This window comes from Triturus cristatus, chromosome 4_2, assembly GCF_964204655.1.
Source record: "Triturus cristatus chromosome 4_2, aTriCri1.1, whole genome shotgun sequence".
NCBI classification, from domain to species: domain Eukaryota; kingdom Metazoa; phylum Chordata; class Amphibia; order Caudata; family Salamandridae; genus Triturus; species Triturus cristatus.
Window position 1 is genome coordinate 814,049,785 of NC_140586.1, and position 19,639 is coordinate 814,069,423.

Sequence of the window (19,639 nt, forward strand, 5' to 3'; positions counted from 1 at the left end):
GGGACCGCCCCTAGCTTCCTTGACCCGTAATAGATCTTCCCTCCAACAGCCTCTCTTGCAAGTCCTGTATTGTTGGTTCGTTGCCCCTGCCCCCCTTTCCACTGCCCTCCATAGTCTGTTGTGCTTCCACGGCCCTTCCTGCCTGCTCAGTGTGGTTAAATTATTGCCTTTGCACCCTCCTACCTGCCTTCAATTTTCAGAGTCCGTGCCCCTGGCCTCTGCCTCTCAACAGTATCCTAATGAACAACTAGATTGCTAACATTCTATATTTATTACAAAAGTGTGGAACGCCTGACATCATCTTGATGTAATCAAAACTGTAATACCTAGAGCATTTCCTTTAGAAATTACATATATGAGAGGGTCTTATTGGCATCAAAATTATGGTTAGTGCTCTAAAAGACTAAAATAAGGACATATTTTCTGAGTTTTCAAATAGCGACAAAGCACTTTTAAATTATTTGTTATCTTTATGTTTTTTTATCCAGTTGACCACTTGATTAAATGTTGCACTTAGGGGAGAGGATGTGGTGTTACTTCCAGAACTGCAGACTTTGCAACTGGGGAACCAGGTTGAAGTTTCTGCTTCAGCTCGACATTCTGTGATTCTGGTCAAATCACTTAGTCTCCCCATGTCTACAACCAAAATGAATTTGTTCTTGTGTGATGTAACCAATGCTCATGTAAAGCACTCCAATACCTGACAAGTCTGCACTATATAACACTGCAAAAACACAAAATAATAAGTGTTTTGCACACTTCTGTCATTGGGCTATATTTGGGCTACATCTGGGTGATTTTGGGCTACATTTGGGCTCTTTTGTCTCCGGTGGCCATCTTGGGATATTTATTTGTTATGAAGTTTCCTAATTTCCTCATGTACTGCAGTCTCCTCAGTAGGAAATGCTTTCAGTTTTTTACTTTGATTCCATCATGAAGGTATTCAGATATGTCACACATTTGCCATGAATTCTGAATGTTAGCACTCTAGTTGCTCATTAGATCACTGTAGTAAAACTACTGTTCACCATGGAAGTCTGCTCCTGGTATTAAAAGTGCATATTTCAGTCTGCATGTCAGAATTTTTTAATGAAATAGAAGAGGATTTGAGAAGTCACTCAAAATGTGCCCTCATTTTCTATCTTCAGCATTAATCATAATTTCTATGGCAAAATGAACCCCCTCATTGTGTTCCTTTTTAAATTAAATGTTTTAAGTGTTACCAGTTTATTCCAATCAAGATGGCTTCAGGTGTGCCATACTTTTGTCATAATGAAGACAGTAAGCGTTCTAGTTGTTTTTAAGAACATCCTGGGACATTCTGTCATTGGGCTATACTTGGGCTACATCTGGGTGATATTTGGGCTACATTTGGGCTCTTTTGTCTCTGGTGGCCATCTTGGGAGACTTATTTGTTATGAAGTTTCCTAATTTCCTCATTTACTGCAGTCTCCTCAGTAGGAAATACTTTCAGTTTGTTACTTTGATTCCATCAAGAAGGCATTCAGATGTGTCACACATTTGCCATAAATTCAGAATGTTAGCACTCTTTTTGCTCATTAGATCACTGTGGTAAAGCTACTGCTCACCAGGGAAAACTGCTGCTGATATTGAAAGTGCATGTTTCAGTCTGCATGTCAGAATTTTTTAATGAAATAGAAGAGAATAGAAGAGGATTTGAGAAGTCACTCAAAATGTGCCCTAATTTTTCTTTCTGCAGCACTAATTATACTTTTTATGGAAAAATGAACCCCCTCATTTTGTTCCTTTTTAAATTAAATGTTTTAAGAGTGACCACTTTAATCCAAGCAAGATGGCTTCAGGTGTGCCATACGTTTATCATAAGTAGGACTGTTAGCGCTCTAGTAGTTCTTTGGAACACTCTGGGAAGCTGCAGTAGAACACAAAGGAATCAACTGACAGTCTCTGCCCTTGTTGGATGTAAATGTTTTACTGAGAATGTCAGACTTCATTCTCACATGACTGAGAAAGATAATGTGAATTTACAGAAAATAAGCTCTCAGTTTAGCTTATAGATCACCTTCCAAACCTCTGTGGTAAAAGCATGAGAAAATATTTTTCTCTCAACCATGATATCCCAGCAGAAGGCTTTTTCACATGGTGAAATCACCTTAGAACATACCACAGTTCCTAAAATGAGTATGGTACCATCAACAAATGATTTATAATGTAACTAAAGTCTTAAAACCTTCTATTAACTGCAATGCTTTTTAATGAGGTGCTATCATGTATATTGGTCCCAAGATGGCTGCCAACACTTCTTGGATGAAGTGCTGACAGCCAATCAGATCTCAGGATGAGATGTGTGGTTAGGCTCCGCCCACATATATATATGCTTTTAAATGCTATCTTCTCAGGAAATACTGAACAGATTTACACCAGACCTGCAAAAGGCACTTCCTTGACCTTATGGCTACCTCTCTGCCAAATTTCAAGTAATTCTGTTCAGCCGTTCGGGCTGTAGCTGTGTCTAAAGGTCCTATGGAAAAATGCATGGGGAAAACGCGTTTTGGGACCCCCCTTTTTTCTCGGCCCCTGCTTGACGAATCACCCCGAGACTTTCAGGGTAGGAGCTGAACGGAGCGCCCCATTAGTTTTGAAAATTTCGCGAGGATTCGTCAACCGGCGCCAAAGTTATTCAAAATAGAATTTTGAGATTTCCTATGGAAACTAGGTTGTAACTATAACTATCTACTGGCGACCGCCAGTAGATAATATATATATATATATTACCTACTGGCGGTCGCCAGTAGGTAGTTATAGTTAGGACCCCTTTTCCATAGGAAATCCGCAACATTCTATTTTGAATAACTTTGGCGCCGGTCGATGAATCCTCGCGAATTTCTCAAAATAGGTGGGGCGCTACGCTCCGCTCCTACCCTGAAAGTCTCGGGGGGATTCGTCAAGCGGGGGCTGAGATAAAAGGGGGGTCCCAAAACGCGTTTTTCCCATGCATTTTTCCATAGGACCTTTAGACAGAGCTACAGCCCGAACGGCTGAACAGAATTACTAGAAATTTGGCAGAGAGGTAGTCCCTAGGTCAAGGAAGTGCCTTTTGTAGGTTTGGTGTAAATCTGTTCCTTCCGTGCGGGACATTTGTGTTTAAAAAAAAAAAAAAAAAAAAAAAAAAATATATATATATATATATATATATATATTACCTACTGGCGATAGCCAGTAGGTAGTTATAGTTAGGACCACGTTTCCATAGGAAAACCTCAACATTCTATTTTGAATAACTTTGGCGCCGGTCGACGAATCCTCGCGAATTTCTCAAAATAGGTGGGGCGCTACGCTCCGCTCCTACCCTGAAAGTCTCGGGGGGATTCGTCAAGCGGGGGCTGAGATAAAAGGGGGGTCCCAAAACGCGTTTTTCCCATGCATTTTTCCATAGGACCTTTAGAACGAGCTACAGCCCGAATGGCTGAACAGAATTACTCAAAATTTGGCAGAGAGGTAGTCCCTAGGTCAAGGAAGTGCCTTTTGTAGGTTTGGTGTAAATCTGTTCAGTAGATTCTGAGAAAATAGCCTTTAAATCAATATATATATCTGAGCCAGCTTACGGTACGCTTACCGTACGCTTACGGTAAGCGTACGGTGGCGTGCGCGAGCGCGATTCTGATTGGCTCTTAGATCTTAGTAAACATTCGAATCGGCCGAAACCAGGAAGCGGCGGCCGCCATTTTGTCTCTCGCACTGAGAGAGATTTTTAAAATCGGAAGCCCAAAAACATGTAAAGGGGCTGTTTTGACAACTCCCTCCCACATAGTCATGTGGAGGGAGTCCCCAAACATCCCCCAAGTGCAAAAACGGTTTTATTTTTTTTTCGGCAATTTCGCGGGGTACGCTTACCGTACGCTTACGGTAAGCGTACGGTAAAAAAATAAAAATAAAAAAAACACTATCCACACTTACCCCACCCCCTGTGCTTTTGGTGGCCGAAGGCCACCAAATGTGCTGGGCTTATTACAATGGAAAAAAACACTATCCACACTTACCCCACCCCCTGTGCTTTTGGTGGCCGTAGGCCACCAAATGTACAGGGCTTATTATAAGGGAAAAAAACTTAGCATTTAAAAAACCGTACTAATTCACTGAAAAAACCATAGGTTTCACACACGTTATAGTTAGGAATTAGCATTTAAAAAACCTTGCAAATTCACTGAAAAAACCATAGGTTTCACACATGTTATAGTTAGTGGAAATTTTACTGATAAAAAACCAATGAAATTGCCCCGTTATAGTTAGCGCAGGCAACTATAACTCACGCGACCGCAATCCTCTGCTGATGACATATGTGTCTTTAGGAAAAAAAAATATTTGTAATATATGTATAGCTAAAAATGTATGGAAGAAGACATGGGCAAATAAGTGTCTAAATACAGTATTAGCATCAGCAGAGGATTGTGGTCGCGTGAGTTATAGTTGCCTGCGCTAACTATAACGGGGCAATTTCATTGGTTTTTTATCAGTAAAATTTCCACTAACTATAACATGTGTGAAACCTATGGTTTTTTCAGTGAATTTGCAAGGTTTTTTAAATGCTAATTCCTAACTATAACGTGTGTGAAACCTATGGTTTTTTCAGTGAATATATATATATATATATATATAGATAGATAGATAGATAGATAGATAGATAGATAGATAGATAGATAGATAGATAGATAGATAGATAGATAGATAGATAGATAGGCCAGCTTCTCCCCAAGCTATGCATGCTTACACATGGGCTGGTGGGAGGAGCTGGTCCTCATGACAGAACACACTGAGGCTATGGAAAACAATGTTAAGCTATGGCTACGCTACATAGATGACCTTTTTATTGTATGGGATGGTAGTCTTAGCAGCGCACAGGAATTCCTACAGGCCATTAACATAAATAATCTAAACCTACAATTCACTGCTAACATCAGTGCCACCTCAGTGAATTTCCTTGATACGGAAGTATACGTCAGCAATCACAAAATCAAAACCAAACTCCACCGTAAGGAAACTGCTGGAAATTCAACACTACATGCTAGTAGCTCGCATGTTAAACATTTATTAAACAGCATTCCCTACGGTGAGATGCTCAGACTCAGAAGAATTCACAGTGAGGATAGTGATCTACAAACAGCACAAATAGATTGCAAACAAAGATTCTTAGAAAGAGGCTATTCTGACAAAATTATAACCAATGCCATCACAAAATCTATGCGCATGAACAGAGCGGAACTTCTTAATAAGACAGAAACAACAACCACGACCAACATCACAGAGACTAGAACAGGAACCAACACTAGGATAAATACAAATGAATTCAGAATCATCATCCAATATAGTCAACAACACAAAAAGGTTGAGTCTATCATAACCCGCAATTGGCCTCTAATTTTAAGTGACCCAGTGATAGGCCCAATTTTGCCTAAAAGGCCCTCAATCACATACAGCCGAAGTCGCTCAATGAGGGACGAACTGGTTAAAACCAGTCCGGAAACTATAGAATCTACAAACTGGCTACAAACGCATACTGGCTTTTTCCATTGCAAAACATGCAAGGCATGTCAGCAGGGTGAGAATAAAACCACATACATCACCCCACTTGACCAAAAAAAGCACAGAATAAATAAACTCCTTACATGTAAAACTGAATATGCAGTTTATGTTTTGTCATGCCCGTGCAATCTACAGTATGTAGGAAGCACAAAACTCCAAGTACACAAGAGGGTTTTACAACATCTAAGGGCGATAAACAATCAAGACAACACATACCCAGTGGCCCGGCATTTTAAGGCCAAACATGATTCTAGAAGTAAAGAACTTAAATACTTTGTCATTGACTCTATTCCGGCCAGCAGGAGGGGTGGAAACAGGGAACAAAAACTACGCTCCATGGAAACGAGGTACATCCTTGAGCTTAACACCAAACAACCTTTTGGCCTTAATATCACTGAGGACCTGTACACATGCCTTTAAATATGACTCTTATACCATATGTCCTAAAGACAACATATTATCATACACCTTTTAGCCCTTTTATGTGGGATTTTAGAAATCGGGAGATTTTATCGTATTTATTAAATTGTTACAATAAGATGGAGTGAAATAACACAAAATGTCTTTTATACATATTTATTAGATGCATAATTTATTTTTATAGAAGCATATATACATATTTTATCTATTTTAGATTGAATTCTTAGCTTATTTAATATTTATATGCTGTCATTTCATCTATATGTATAAGCTCCTGATTCCCTTATAAATATAATTATGATATCGTTACTCCCTTCTATATGCATTCCCCACATGCGGTTATCTTGAAAATATTCATCCTGGAGAGGCTAGTGATACCATGCTTGCAAATCTCCGATGATGTGAATTACTAGCCTAATCACCATTTGACATCTTACATTTTGCGCGTGTTGACAAACATAGAGAAAGGGAATTGCAGGGGCTCCTAGCAATTATTTAAAACCCCCGGCTCAAATTGCTTTGAGTACATATCTCCAATACTATCGCAGTATAAGTTAAAATGTTTGTCATGTCCACACACTCTGTTTCAGGGTATTTAACCTGAATTGATTATGCTCCCAGAATATTTTGGCATCAAAAATGTGTCGAAGACTTGTCAAAAAATATGAAAGAAAAAAAGTAAGAAAAAAAGATAAGTAACCAGCTCTCTTGAATTTTAACATTCACTTTTGCACTAATTTTGCATTTTATCTTGTGTGGTTTTATACATGAAAACTTGCAGTATACATGTCACTCTTGAAGGACTTGGACTTACTAAGAACGCGGTTATTTGACACATAATGTGCAGTTATTTTACACTACGTGCCTAGACTAGTCGTAGATTTATCTTGTTATATTTAGGCGTTCCATGTATGGTTTACAGTAATTCTGTTATGGAAATATCTTTTAACCGACGATTTTGTAGTTCTTTACCAGTCTTTCTTCTATGTCATTTGCTGTTGTAGGCTTACATGCTCCAATGACTATGTCTGCAAGTATATGCTATTTAAACCAATGCAAACTCTCACACTGTGTCATGTGATCAAGGCCCGTGGGAAGGGCTGAAACGCGTCATGGCGACCTCTTACACCGAATAAACTCTATTGCACCGATTTGTGGTCCGTATCCGTTTGTTTGCCTGAAGGAGTACGCAGTACGAACAGAGCATCTAAATATATATATATATATATATATATATATATTATCTACTGGCGGTCGCCAGTAGATAATATATATATATATTCACTGAAAAAACCATAGGTTTCACACATGTTATAGTTAGCGGAAATTTTACTGATAAAAAACCAATGAAATTGCCCCGTTATAGTTAGTGCTGGCAACTATAACTCACGCGACCGCAATCCTCTGCTGATGCTAATACTGTATTTAGACACTTATTTGCCCATGTCTTCTTCCATACATTTTTAGCTATACATATATTACAAATATTTTTTTTTATAAAGACACATATGTCATCAGCAGAAGATTGCGGTCGCGTGAGTTATAGTTGCCAGCACTAACTATAACGGGGCAATTTCATTGGTTTTTTATCAGTAAAATTTCCGCTAACTATAACATGTGTGAAACCTATGGTTTTTTCAGTGAATTTGCAAGGTTTTTTAAATGCTAATTCCTAACTATAACGTGTGTGAAACCTATGGTTTTTTCAGTGAATTTGTACGTTTTTTTAAATGCTAAGTTACTTTACGCCATTCTAGGCGTGCGCGCCCACTTAACGCAGTTCGTTCCGGGCACGGTTTTTATCAAATTTAATAAGCCCTGTACATTTGGTGGCCTTCGGCCACCAAAAGCACAGGGGGTGGGGTCAATGTGGATAGTGTTTTTTTTATTTCGATTTTATAATTTCATGTTGCCAAAATTTAGTTTTTTTTCAAATGTGATAAGCCCTGTACATTTGGTGGTCTGCGGCCACCAAAAGCACAGGGGGTGGGGTAAGTGTGGATAGTGTTTTTTTTTTTTATATTTTTTTACTGTGCGCGTACGGTAAGCGTACGGTAAGCGTACTCGGCGAAATTGCCGAAAAAAAAATAAAACCGTTTTTGCTCTTGGGGGATGTCGGGGGACTCCCTCACCATGACTATGTGGGAGGGAGTTGTCAAAAGAGCCCCGTAACATGTTTTTGGGCATCATGTTTGATAAATAACACTCAGTGCGAGAGACAAAATGGCGGACGCCGCTTCCTGGTTTCGGCCGATTCGAATGTTTACTAAGATCTAAGAGCCAATCAGAATCGCGCTCGCGCACGCCACCGTACGCGTACAGTAAGCGTACGGTAAGCGTACCGCAAGCGGGCTCAGATATATATATTGATTTAAAGGCTATTTTCTCAGAATCTACTGAACAGATTTACACCAAACCTACAAAAGGCACTTCCTTGACCTAGGGACTACCTCTCTGCCAAATTTCTAGTAATTCTGTTCAGCCGTTCGGGCTGTAGCTCTGTCTAAAGGTCCTATGGAAAAATGCATGGGAAAAACGCGTTTTGGGACCCCCCTTTTATCTCAGCCCCCGCTTGACGAATCCCCCCGAGACTTTCAGGGTAGGAGCGGAGCGTAGCGCCCCACCTATTTTGAGAAATTCGCGAGGATTCATCGACCGGCGCCAAAGTTATTCAAAATAGAATGTTGCGGATTTCCTATGGAAAAGGGGTCCTAACTATAACTACCTACTGGCGACCGCCAGTAGGTAATATATATATATATATTATCTACTGGCAGTCGCCAGTAGATAGTTATAGTTACAACCTAGTTTCCATAGGAAATCTCAAAATTCTATTTTGAATAACTTTGGCGCTGGTTGACGAATCCCCGCGAAATTTTCAAAACTAATGGGGCGCTCCGTTCAGCTCCTACCCTGAAAGTCTCGGGGTGATTCGTCAAGCAGGGGCCGAGAAAAAAGGGGGGTCCCAAAACGCGTTTTCCCCATGCATTTTTCCATAGGACCTTTAGACACAGCTACAGCCCGAACGGCTGAACAGAATTACTTGAAATTTGGCAGAGAGGTAGCCATAAGGTCAAGGAAGTGCCTTTTGCAGGTCTGGTGTAAATCTGTTCAGTATTTCCTGAGAAAATAGCATTTAAAAGCATATCAATATCTATACGTGCGCAACGTGCGCGCACTGTGCGCGCACCCTGCCGTGCGCGAGCGCAATTCTGATTGGTTGTTAGATGTCGGTAAACATTCGAATCGGTCGAAACCAGGAAGTGTCGGCCGCCATTCTCGCAGTCTGAGGGGGTGAAAAAAAAAGGTGGAGAACGTGAAAAGGGGGCAGAGTGGACAGTTCCTGACCCCCTAGCCTTGGTCAAGGGGTCACAGAAGGACCCCCAAGGGAGAAAACAACAATTTAAAAAAAAAAAAACTCGAGAGGTGCGCGCACCCTGCGCGCACGGCACGCACTGCAAACCGTGGGTGCACGCGAAGCGCACCGTGCGCGCAGGGTGCACGCACCTCGCGATTTTTACAACAAAAAAAAATTCATGGTGCGCGCACGGTGAAAAACCTGAAAAAAAAATAATTAATATATACATAACTTAGCATTTAAAAAAACGTACAAATTCACTGAAAAAAACATAGGTTTCACACACGTTATAGTTACGAATTAGCATTTAAAAAACCTTGCAAATTCACTTAAAAAACCATAGTTTTCACACATGTTATAGTTAGCTGGACATTTCACTCGTAAAAAACCTATGAAATTCCCCCGTTATAGTTACTGTAGGCAACTATAACTCACACGACCGCAATCCTCTGCTGATGACGTCAGATATTACATCACTGATGACATATGTGTCTTTATGAAAAATAAATATTTGTAATATATGTATAGCTAAAGATTAATGGAAGAAGACATGGGTAAATAAGTGTCTAAATACAGTGATGTAATATCTGACATCATCAGCAGAGGATTGCGGTCGTGTGAGTTATAGTTGCCTACAGTAACTATAACGGGGGAATTTCATAGGTTTTTTACGAGTGAAATGTCCAGCTAACTATAACATGTGTGAAACCTATGGTTTTTTTCAGTGAATATATATATATATATATATATATATATATATATATATATATATATATATTCACTGAAAAAACCAAAGGTTTCATGGGCGTTATAGTTAGGAATTGGCATTTAAAAAACCTTAGAAATTCACAAAAAAAAACATAGGTTTCAGGGGCGTTATAGTTAGCTGGACATTTCCCTCATACAAAACCCTAGAAATTCCCCCGTTATAGTTAGTTCAGCTAACTATAACTCGCGCCCCCGCATTGCACTGCTGATGACGTCACATATTACATCACTCATGACATGGTCAGTGACATCACTGATGACATCACTGATGACATCTCAAATGACATCACTGATGACGTCATCCAGTGAGTCTGTGTTTCTGTAAAGTTTTAATATGTTTAATATATATATTGAAAGGCCTGTTGAAGAATGAGTGGGTGTACAAGTGTGTGAATGGATGATTTTCTAGGTGCGCAACTGACTCTATAAGTGAGTCATTAAATGTATCTTACTGCAGACTAGTGACTAAACTGTGTGAATGTCTGTATGTGTCTGTGTGTTGGTGTATAAGTGGCTGCATGGTTTTGTGAATACCTATATGAATGTGTATATATGGGTTATTGATTGGTTGTCTCAGTATCTGTATGGGTGCCTGAGTGTTTGTGTGGGTAGGGTTTGTGTGACTCTGTGCATAGATGCGTGAGTGGGTGATTCTATGGTGCGTGGTTTTAAGAGTGCAACTGTGATGGACTGTATGGTTGGGTGAGTGTATGTATGAGTGTGTTAGTGATTGAATGTATATCTCAGTTGTACATGTGTCATTAACTACATATGTGGAACGCAGTGTATATGTGTGTAAGAGTATATAACTATCTATATGTGAGAGTGTGTGATTGAGGGAGTGCCTGTATGGATGAGTGTGTGCTTGTATTAGTAATTGTATAAGACTGTCAGAATTTGTTAGTATTTTTATGAGTAAGTGAACTTGAGTGTGTTTAACTGTATAGGTGAGTAAATTGGACTGTGATTAATTATTTGCATGACTGACTAGGTGTGTCAGTACCTCAATGGATAATTGGCGGTGTGTGAGTGTCTATATAAGTGTATAAATGCATATGATAGTCCTGTACGGAGTGACTGTAAGTATGAGTGACTGTACAGGTGAGTGAGTGGAGATGTATGTAGACCTAAGAGTCAATGAGTGGGTATGTAGTTATTGGTATTGGAGTATCTATGGTCTTCAAAATGGCCGTCTGAAATTTTGAGTCGGTGTATCAAAGGTTATATTAGGGTGTGAGAAGACATCATCAGTGATGGCATCAGTGATGTCATTTGAGATGTCATCAGTGATGTCATCAGTGATGTCACTGACCATGTCATGAGTGATGCAATATGTGACGTCATCAGCAGTGCATTGCGGGGGTGCGAGTTATAGTTAGCTGAACTAACTATAACGGGGGAATTTCTAGGGTTTTGTACAAGGGAAATGTCCAGCTAACTATAACGCCCCTGAAACCTATGTTTTTTTTAGTGAATTTCTAAGGTTTTTAAATGCCAATTCCTAACTATAACGTGCATGAAACCTATGGTTTTTTCAGTGAATTTCAAAGGTTTTTTAAAAGCTAATTCCTATCTATAACTTATCTCTGAAGATATCATGTTTAATGATTTTGATTGGATTTCTATATTTTTCAAATTCAGTGTGTCAATTTCATTAATTATCTTTTTTTAAAAATACTTTTTATCACCATTTTTCAAACCTATTTTTTCAATTAATTCTTTTAAAAATTAAAAAATGTTATTTGAACTTTTTACAAACATATTTTTCAAAATATTTTTTTAACTATATGTTCAAAACTGTATTTTATATATATTTTTCAATGTTTTTGGATCCGCGCACCCTATGCGCACCGTTCTCGATCCCTACGTGATAGCATCCACGCATGGTACGAGTTGGGTATGTGTTTAGTGCGTGATAGCAATGCGAAAGGTACGCGACTCCCAGCCTATACGCGACACGTTCGATGTACTAACACGACGTTTACGCGCTTCCGAGATGCGTCATGTGCGTCTATGACGCGGTAGGTGCGGAAATCCCGCGAAATAGTTAACATTTTAAAAAACATATATATATGTATTTCATGTGAATATTAATTGAAGACAAACTCTAAACTAGTCTTAAAACTAATATATTTTTACATCTAATCCTACATTTCTTTTTAATTCAATTTTGCGGATGTGCGCTGGGTGCGTACTGCGTAAGCGCAGGGTGCGCGGATCCCATGTGACCTGCAAAAAAAGAGATTTGATTGGTTCATTACACTTCCTCTTCTAACTATTGAAAGACCCCATCCATTTCAATGATTCTTCTTTGACCTTCTTTAGAGCACCATCTCTTTGGAGAGAAGAAGATTTTTTAGACTAAGTTTACACTTAGCTGTAACTTTTTTCAACCAAAAATGGCTTCAGGGCAGCAGGCATCACCTGCATCACCTTATACTTCTGAGGATGAATTTTTGCCGGAGACACCACCCAAAAAACGTTTTTCTTCAGTGGTGTGGACATTTTTTACTTTTCCCAAGGGGCAGAATAAGACCAATGCCACCTTGGTCACGTGCAAGATTTGCAAAAGAGTCCTATCGAGAGGGGATCCTAACAAGAAATACTCTTGTGGCACGGCAAGTATGATGAAGCACATGAGGACCCTTCATCCGAACAATCTTGCACAAGAAGAGTGCCGACGGATGAGAAACACTCCTGCTCCTGCGCCATCCACCTCATCGCAGCCGAGCACATCAAGAGTACATCCATCAGCCCAAACCTTGGACATCCGTCCTCAATTTCAATTTTTAAAAGTGCTCTGCACTAAGTGCAATAAGACTTTGTGCTATGGTGAGCAGTCGATCGATCTGATCTGCCGGCGGCAAGAAAGTCACATTTACTAGGTTTTTTAAAAAAAAATTTATTGTTCCCTGAAGTTCATTGTTTTGTTTCTCCTGTTTTTTTTTTTTTTTTTTTTGCAGAAAAACCAAAAAAAAAATTAAAAAATTCTGAAAATCCCCCAAAAATTATAAAAGAAGAAAATATTAAGTTCTTGTAAGAACTAACTTTCCTGGTTTAGCTAAATTTCTTTGTTAGTGTTAGTTTGGATGAATGTATGTGTAGTATGTAATTGACTGAATGAATGCATTAGTAGCGTATGGTGAATGTATAAGTGCAGAACTATGAGGAACTGCTGCAGCATCACACAGTAACCTCTTTAACTGCAGTGTGCTGTAGTACTTCCGAAGCACAGGGATGCAACATATGTACATAAATATGTTGCAAATCTATGCTTCTCTCTGCACGGCTGCTTAAACTGCAGCCATGATGTGACACAGGCACACTTGCACCATAGTGCAAGGATATCTGTGTCATGTGCTGTTTGTTTTTCTGCAGGAAGACACACCTTCCTGCACAAAAACAATGAGAAAATGCATTTTTCTTCTTCAATGTATGTTGAACATTTCAGCATGGATTGAAGATATAAAAATGTGGAGAAATTAAAACAATTCTCCTTGTTGTGCTTTCCTACACCAATTTTAGAATGGTGCAGCATTCACACATATCGAGATTTATGATTTCTGATAAATCTAGACATGTGTCTTGTTCTATGAGTATTAAGTGCAATCATGCACAACAACACTTATAGAACACCCTTTCAACACAAAGTGGTGTGCATGATGAGGTTATATTTACATGGAGTATAAAAAGTGCACAGAGTGCCTTTTCCTCTCTTTGTAAATATAAACGAGTATCTTGCACAAGAACTATGTCACAAAAAGTGACATATTTCCGTTTTTAAATTTCCTTGCGAATGATAGAAGGTAAGCACAGAGTTTTGTCTGCAAAGATGTTCAAAGAAGAATGATTGAAATGATTGCGGTCCTTCAACAGCTAAAAAGGTGAAATATTATGAACCCCTCAAATCTCTTTTTTTGCAGGTCACATGATATCTGATTATGGTCAGATTTCAAAACTACATAAACAGAGTGTTTTTAGAAACATGTTTCAACTTTGTAGCTTCTTGCTGGCCTCTTCATTCTGCATATTGAGACTTAGTTAAACTTACCTTCACAGTAATAGGATAAAATGGAATACATTTTTTTCTGTTTTTCATTCAAATATAAATTCATATAAATTGCTTATTTTAAAATTTGCATCTGTGAAAGAAAAGGAAAAAAACATTATAACGTAATAATACATTTTTTACAACACAGCATAATTTCCACAAAGTAATTTTTTTGCCTTTTTTCTGTTCTCAGAATATATTAAATTTCACTAAAAATAGTGATTTCAATCGTACTCTTCACTTAACAGCGGGCAAAAAAAATACAATCTTAAAGATTGTTAAAAAAAACCAACATGCCATTCTCAAAATACAAATCACAGAAATATAAAATGCACCCAGCTAACAATTTTTTTTAACTTTAACTTACAAAAACTGGAAATGATGTCGCTATAAAATATTCACCAAATCTAAAGTTGAATTTTTGGAGGATGCACCACGCCCACAACGTTTTCCTTCAGTGATGTGGAAATGTTCTACTTTTCTCGAGGGGCAAACAAAGACCAATACCACCTTTCTCATGCACAAGATTTTCAAAAGAGTTCTGTTACAAGGGGAGCCTAACAAAAAATACTCATGCGGCACAGCAAGTATGATGAAACACCTAAGGACCCTTCATTCAAGCAATCTTGCACGAGAAGTGTGCAAACAGAGGAGATACACTCCTGTTCGTATCTATAAAAAGAATCACAAATAAATGTATATTAATAACTTTCAAAATTATACTATTCCATTACTGTACAAACACATTTTATATAAATACTGACTAAGAAGCTATGTCCCTGAACCACAAGTGTGACGATGGTTAAAACACTACATGCATAGTGAATACTACTTTGAAGCAGTTCATGCCCTAAAGCCTACCTCACTAAAACTCTACATGCTAACTGACTAAATGATTACAGTACTATAAGGAGACACACTGGGTGAGTGACGGGGTGTTTGCTAGAAGAGTCTGAATACTAACTAGGGAATTGAAGGTGTGAAACACAACTGTGTAGGTGATTAGAGGACTGCATCCATACTGCATAGGCATTCAAAGCAGTCCATGTGCTAAGACCTGGCTCACTGCATGACTACTTGGGTACTGACTGAATGATTAGAGTACAGCAAGGAGAGTGCCTAGGTGAATTTATAAGTGCTAGGCTTTTCGAATAGGGAATGAATTAGTACTTGGTACTGAATGGGTCACTAGAGGAGTGCAAAGGCAGTGACAAGATGTTTGCTGGACTGTATGGATACTGACTAGGAAATTGAAAGTGTGACAGACAAGTGTCTAGGTGGTTAGAAGACTGCATGCATAGTGGATAGGGGTTTGAAGCAGCCCATGTGCTAAGGCCTGGCTCAGTGCATGAATACTTAGGCACTGACTGAATGATTAGAGTACTGCAAAGATAGTATCTTGGTGAATTTATAAGTGTTTGAGTTTTCGCACAGTGAATGGATTAGTACATGATGCTGAATGGGTCACTAGAAGACTACAAAGGGAGTGACAGGGTGTTTCCTGGAAGTGTATGGATACTGACTAAGGAATTGAAGGTGTGAAAGACAATTGTGTAGGTGGTTAGAGGACTGCATGCATAGTGGATAGGGGTTTGAAGCAGTCCATATACTAAGGCCTGGGTCACTGGATGAGTACTTGGGTACTGACTGAATGATTAAAGTACTGCAAGGAGAGTGCCTGGGTGAATTTATTAGGGTTTGGTGCAGTGAATGGATTAGTACATGATGCTTAATAAGGTCACTAGAGGAGTGCAAGGGGAGTGACAGGGTGTTTGCTGGAAGTGTATGGATACTGACTGGGGAATTGAAGGTGTGAAAGACAAGTGTGTAGGTGGTTAGAGGACTGCATGCATAGTGGATAGGGGTTTGAAGAAGTCCATGTGCTAAGGCCTGGCTCAGTGCATAAATACTTAGGCAGTGACTGAATCATTAGAGTACTGGAAAGAGAGTGTCTTGGGTAATTTATAAGTGTTTGGGTTTTGGCACAGTGAATGGATTAGTACATGGTGTTGAATGGGTCACTAGAGGACTGCAAAGGGAGTGACCGCGTGTTTCCTGGAAGTGTCTGGATACTGACTAGGGAATTGAAGGTGTAAAAGACAAGTGTATAGTATGTTAGAACACTACATGCATACTGCATAGACATTTGAAGCAATCTATTTGGTACTTAGAAACTGACTAAATAATCAGACTACTTCTAGGACAGTGCTTAGGTAAAACTTTTAAATTTTCAGTTCTGCCACAGTGAAGAGAATAGTACATGGTACTGCACCTTAGTGTCAAACCCTGACTCATTTTATCAATGCATAAGCAAATACTAGCTTCCAATGCTACTAAAACTTGACAACATGACAGGTTTTAAAAGAGTTATCTGCTAAAAAATATACGATGTTACCAGATGCTTCTCACACAGTGGTTCCCAAATGCACACAGACTCGCAGTGTGATTCTAGACAACAACCACTATACCTAGGAGTTTACCAAAAATCATTCACTACTGTGGAAGTGGTAAGGGAACTGCACACAATCTTCATATTTCAGGACTGCACTTTTGTGTCAAAGCCTGACTCATTTAATCAAAGCATAAGCAAAGACTGGCTTCTAATGCTACTAAAACTTGACGACATGACCGGTTTTAAAACAGTTATCTGTCAGCAAATACACGATGTTACCAAATGCTTCTCTCACAATCCTTACCGAAATGCACACAAACTCACAGTGTGATTTTATACAATCAACACTATCCTAGGAGTTTACCGAAACTCATTCACTAGTCTAGAAGAGTTAATGGTACTGCACACAATCTACATATTTAAGTACAGCACATCAGTGTCAAAGCATGACTCATTTAATCAACGCATAAGCAAAGACTGGATTCTGATGCTACTAAAACTTCACAACATGACAGGTTTTAAAAAAGTTATCTGTGAGCAAATACATGATGTCACCAAATGCTTCTCTTACAGTGATCCCAAATACACACTAACTCACACTGTGATTCTAGACAAGCACCACTATCCCTAGGAGTTTACCAAAACTCATTCACTACAGTGCAAGTGGTAAGGGAACTGTACACAATCTACATATTTCAGGACTGCACTTTTCTGTAAAAGCCTGACTCATTTAATCAAATCATAAGCCATAACTGTCTTCTAATGCTACTAAAACTTCACAACATGACAGGTTAAAACAGTTATCTGTCAGCAAATACATGATGTTACCAAATGCTTCTCTCACAGTGGTTCCCAAATGCACACAGACTCACTGTGTGATTCTAGACAAACAACACTATCCCTTGCACTATACAAAAACACATTTCTATTTCTATTTCTATTTAGGGGGTTTTATAAAGTGCTTGGTGACGCCCAGCGGCGTGTCCCCGCGCTGAAGAGCAGATACTTACTGGAACCTACCAGAGTGGAATACCCTACTGTTCAAATAGTGCAGTTTTAAGCTTGGCTCTGAAGATAGGTTCTGATGGTTCTAGTCGCAATGCTGTGGGTAGAGTGTTCCATCTAGAGGCTGCAAGATACCTGAAGGATCTTCCGCCCATCCATGCTCTAGATACCTTGGGGATAACCAGGAGTCCTGAGCCGGACGATCTCAGGGAGCGGACCGGCTCATAAGGCGCCAGCAGTCCTTTCAAAGGGAGAGGAGACCTCCCGTTGATGATCCGATGGCATATGCATAATGCTTTAAATTATACCCTGCTTCTAATCGGGAGCCAATGCAAAGACCGGAGGGCCACTGAGGATGCGGCTCTCCTAGATAATCTAAGCACTAGTCGGGCAGCGGCGTTCTGTAAGACCTGTAGGCGGCTCAAGTTCTTCTCCAAAGTCCCCAAATAGAGAAGATTGCCATAGTCCATCTTTGATGTGACTAGTGCATGCACCAGGGTTTGACGAGCGCTTACAGGTAAAAACTTCAGTGTCTTCCTAAGACTTTCTTCATCTAGAAGTAGTACTACATTTTAGTATAGAAACATAACATAACTCATTTCACAAATTCATAAACAATGACTGGTTTCTAATTTTACCAAAATATAAAAACAGCACAGTTATCTGTCTACAAACACATGAAAACCACAAATGCTTATCACAGAATGGTTTCTACATGCACACACACTGTCAATAAGATTGTAGAGAAAAAAAGTACTCCCTACACTTTAGCAGGAGAAATACATTAGTCTGATTAAAATCAATATAGTCTACATACATCCCCTCACAATTAAATGACTCATCTTTCAAGTTCTTTTGTAGATTAAGAAGTATATCAGTCACTCACCATATTTTCTTTTACAGAATCTCTGCACTGTGCACCTCTCAGCAAAAACAAAGAATGGAAAAGTTTCCCTTTCATTTTCCACACATATACATGTAAACATCAAATCACAATCCTTCACACATAAGCTCAAAAGCAAACACACATTTCTATTGGTTAAACATTTCAACCCTTTCCAACTGAAATACATTTCAACCCTTCCCCCAATCTGCCTTCTGCCTGTTACCATAGAAACAGGTCATGGAACACTACACTAAGCACACAGGTCAGAAGTTCAGCACACAATGTTCCTACACAGGAGAGGAAGTGTGCTTCACTTTTCAACATATCAGCTAATCATATATAATGTTCCTTACAATCTGTTTTTGTTAACCAATAAGATTCAAACCTTTAAAAAACAGAAATATACACCCTACTTTTCAGAGTACAAAGTAGTCATACAACCAATGATTTCTTGTCTTTTTAAAAAAAAAAATCCGTGGATCCGCGCACCCAACGCGATAGGATGCGCGCACCGCACGCGCATTTCGCCGTTTTTGTTTCTTTTTAAAAGGGGACCCCCTAAGCACCTCTAGAGGGTCAGAGTATTTCAACTCTGCCCCCTTTATATGTTTTACACACTTATTCCCCTTGTTTCTTCAGCCTCGCTTCTACTGAGGCAGAAAATCTCCGCCAACATTTCCTGGTTTCGAATGTAGAGAGACACTCGACAGCCAATTAGCATTCAGCGTGCGATCGGGAGGGTGCGCGCTAGGTTCGGAGAGGGTGCGCTCACGGTGCGGGTAGGGTCCGCGGATCCTCCCCGGCCATAGATATTTATGTACTTTTAACTCTAATTTTGTCAGGAACTACTGAACGGATTCACACCATTTATGCAAAAGGCACGAGTCTGAACTGAGGACTACCTCTTTGCCAAATTTGGTGTCATTCCGTTCAGCGGTTCGGGCTGTAGCTGCGACAACAGATCCCATGGGAAATTCCATGGGGAAAACGCGTTTTGGGACCCCCCTTTTTTCTCGGCCCCTGCTTGACGAATAACCACAAAGTTTTCAGGGTAGGAGCGGAGCGGAGCTGGCCAAAAGTTTGGAAAATTTAGCGAGGATTCCTCAACCGGCGCCAGACTTATTGGGAAAAGAATGTTGCGGATTTCCTATGGAAAATAGGTGCTAACTATAACTACCTACTGGCGACCGCCAGTAGGTA